At 44.8% G+C, this 3,813-nt stretch overlaps 1 pseudogene; it reads right to left on the bottom strand.

Moving 5' to 3' along the window:
• Positions 1-1,379: 1,379 nt before the first annotated feature.
• On the bottom strand, positions 1,380-3,549 carry LOC103215205 (PRELI domain containing protein 3B pseudogene; annotated as a pseudogene).
• Positions 3,550-3,813: the final 264 nt, after the last annotated feature.

The following is a 3,813-nucleotide window of genomic DNA, read 5'->3' as shown; positions in this document are numbered from 1 at the left end:
AACAGCAATGTTCAGGGAACCAGAGAGATAACCTTAAACTCTGACTGCTGGTGAGCCAGACAGAACAGAGCCATATTTCTCCTCTTTCAAAAGCAAATAGGAGAAATATCACTGAATTATTTTTCTCATCAAGGAACAACCCTGAGAAAGAGAATGCACTCCTGAGGGTAGACCTCTAAACAGCCCCCTTGGGGGCAGCTGTCTTTTACGGTTGAAGCCAAAGGGATGAAATAAGCCCCGGTCCCCTGTAGCGCTCCCAGGCCTATTAGGATGAGGAAATTCTCACCTAATAAATTTTGGTCAGAGAGGTTGTCTGCTCTCAAACCCTGTCTCCTGATAAGATGTTATCAATGACAATGCATGCCCAAAACTTCATTAGCAATTTTAATTTCACCCCATCCTGTGGTCCTGTGATCTCACCCTACCTCCATTTGCTTTGTGATATTTTATTACCTTGTGAAGCATGTGATCTCTGTGATCGACACCCTATTCATGCACTCTCTTCCCTTTTGAAAATCACTAATAAAAACTTGCTGGTTTTATGACTCACGGAGCATCACAGAACCTGCTGACATGTGATGTCTCCCCATGGACACCCAGCTTTAAAATTTCTCTCTCTTGTGCTCTTTCCCTTTATTTCTCAGACGAATGGATGCTTAGGGAAATAGAAAAGAACCCACGTTGAATATCGGAGGTGGTCTTTCCCCCGATAGTGTAGTGGGAGGGACCAAGTGGGAAGTAATTGAATCATGGGGACATTTTTTCCCATGCTGTTCTCATAATAATGAATAAGTCTCACGAGATCTGATGGTCTTATAAAGGGCAGTTCCCCTGCACATGCTCTCTTGCATGTTGCTATGTAAGATGCGCCTTTGCTCCTCCTTTCCCTTCTGCCATGATTATGAGGCCCCTCCAGCCACAGAGAACTGTGAGTCCATTAAGTCTCTTTTTCTTTGTAAACGACCCAGTATTTCTCCTAGCAGTATGAAAATGGACTAATACAGTGATGAAATACTGCAATACAACAAACCCCCATGACACATGTTAACCTAAATAACAATCCCACACATGTACCCTGACTTAATGCCGACATCTAGTTTCTTTCAAAGAAATTGAAAATTATTTCAAAGAATTTCTTTCAAAGAAATTTTTAAATTTTCATATAAATACTAGAATGCTCAAAATTAGTCATTTCAAACGACACTAATTTCAGATGATCCCTTTCATTTAGATGTCTTGCAACTATTTCTCTTTATCTAAAATTACAGTCTTATATCTGCCTGTTTTTTAATAATTATATTTAAAGTATAGTTATATTTTTAAATAAATTTGACTTGGAAAGACCTGAGGTACTTGATATTGTCTACACACATTCATTATCAATTATCTACAAACTCTGCAGCCACCATCAGAATTCTTATGCTTCCTCTTTTGGAAGCTGTCAATTCTTCAATCTTAACATGTAGTTTATGTAAGACCCATTCCAGCATTTGAAGATATTGTTCTTGCCATCGTTTTTTTCAAGGTAGCTGCTGAGGTTGCTTCCTGTCAGTGATTATGGCTTCCTGAGTCAAAATAGTATTTTTCTGGGTCCTGATGATGTGGTTTGTGTATATCTCTCGTCTACTAAAACTATATTTGTAAATGAAATATTAGTAGATTTAAGTTCCATTGTTTTCTGTATAGGATTAACTACAGAATGTTCTAGCACGTTTTGGTTCTTACTGTACCAATAAGAGACTTCGCAATGGAAGGCAGTTCCTACTCTTGGTGGAGAAGTCTGTGGCTGTGCAACTCTCCAGAGGGATCTATGTCTGTCCAATACACCAACCCAAGCCATGCTCAAGTTCATATGGTTTGGACATTTGTGCATTTCAATTGTTGTGACAGTTTCCTACGAGTGGGCAAAGTCATGCTCTGAAGTCCAGATTACGATGGAGCAGGCAGCCTGAGAGATGTCAGGGCAGCACAGGGTAAATGAGACAAAGAGGCTACACCTGCCCCACCTGACTCCCAGCACCCCAGCCAGCTTCACTGTGCACCATCAACCCCACGTGAAGGACATCCCAACCTCCTCCTTCACCCCTTATTATTATACGATGTAACCGTAAACGATTTAAAGCAGGGGTCTCAATCCCCCAGAAACAGACTAGTACCAACCTGTGTACTAATAGGAGCCAGGCCACACAGGAGGAGGTGAGCAGCGGGCAAGAAAGCATTACTGCCTGAGCTCTGCCCCCTGTCAGATCAACTGTGGCATTAGATTCTCATAGGAGCACCAATCTTAATGTGAACTGGACCTGCAAGGGATCTACCTTGTGTGCTCCTCATGAGAATCTAATGCCTAAAGATCTGAGGTGGAGCAGTTTCATCATAAAACATCCCCCCAACCCTGACCACCCATCCATGGAAAAATTGCCTTCCATGCAACCAGTCCCTGATGCCAAAAAGGTTGGGGAGCACAACTTAAAGAACATTATTAATGTCTGTTTCCTGCCTTCATCTGGGAGGTCACAGTCAGCTTGGAAACTCCAGCAAGTGATCCACCCAGCTGTCCCCTCCCACTTTGTTAGTATCCACAGCTCCTCAAAGGCCCCCTGGAATTTAGACTAAAGCATGATCATACCATTGCATGCCAGCCTGGGCAAAAAAGTGAGACCCCATCTCAAAAAACAAAAGGAAAAAGAAGAAGGGAAAAAAAGCTCTGAGTTGGATTCCTGCCGGCTTTCTGTCAGTTTTGGGCCCATCTATACCAATCTTGATTTACTAGTCTTGATTTCACAGGTGGAAAATAAGGAAAAGGCTTTGAACAATGTGTACAATTTCAGTAAAAGAATCATCACAATTTTAAGTAGATCTAAAAGAAGAGTTCCTTAGCACACTGCATATTACTCATTCCATGAAGAGAGTTTTTCTAAATGAAAAATGTTTAGGACGTTCAGGAAAGGAAGAACAAATTAAAGAATGATCTCCACAGCAGAGGCCTCAAGGCTCTTATGCGTGCAAAGCACAGTTCCAGTGTAAAAGTCCGCAGAGACGCCATGAGGGCCCCCACTGGAGTGCCTCGGGCTCCTTCCCAGGCAGCAGTTAAGCGGAGCGTGCCGCAGGCCTGCGGAAAGGCTGGGGTTCCTCTTCTTTCAGGGTTCCTTCCTGATGGAACCCTGGGTTTTCAGCAGCTTCCGGGTGCGGCCTGGACTGCAGAGGGCGCGCTGGGCGTGTGTACTTCCACCTCTGCTTACTTGCACCTCCGCAGGCACTGGCATCTCCAGGCTGGTTCAGGCCGCTTTGGACCTCACCACTGGTAGCATCTGCGTTTTCTTGAGGGTACTGGAGCCCGTCTGTGGTTTCAGCCATTGACTCCTCAACATGGGAGTCTCGAGGCCGTTTTTGGCCCCTGTCATCTCCGTGCCCGGTTGAGGCGCAGTGGAGCAGCCAGGGCGCAGCAGAGCTCCCGCAGAGCTGATGGCATTGGCAGGAGTGGCGGTTCAGCACAGGGAAGTTATCCAGTGCCCAGGCCCAAGTTGGCTCTCTGTTCAAGTCCCGTGGCATGTGGGGCTCTGGACCTGCCTGCCCCAAGACAGCTCTTCCAAGGTTGATGGATAGAACTCCATAGCCTCAGCCTCCCAAAGCTTGACCAGGTCCAGCCTAGTAGCTAGTATAGGAAAGGAGCAAATGGCTCAGTTCATCCCTGACTGTGGGTTTTTATAGCATTCTGTCTTGTACAGGAAGTCAGATACTAGAATCCAGTCATGTGGGGATTAACACTTATCTACCCTGCTATTTGCTTTAGACGGTGATAGGGTTGTGATGAAA

The sequence above is a fragment of the Chlorocebus sabaeus genome, chromosome 4 (genome assembly GCF_047675955.1).
Source record: "Chlorocebus sabaeus isolate Y175 chromosome 4, mChlSab1.0.hap1, whole genome shotgun sequence".
Taxonomy (NCBI): domain Eukaryota; kingdom Metazoa; phylum Chordata; class Mammalia; order Primates; family Cercopithecidae; genus Chlorocebus; species Chlorocebus sabaeus.
This window is presented reverse-complemented; position numbering and strand designations above follow the sequence as displayed.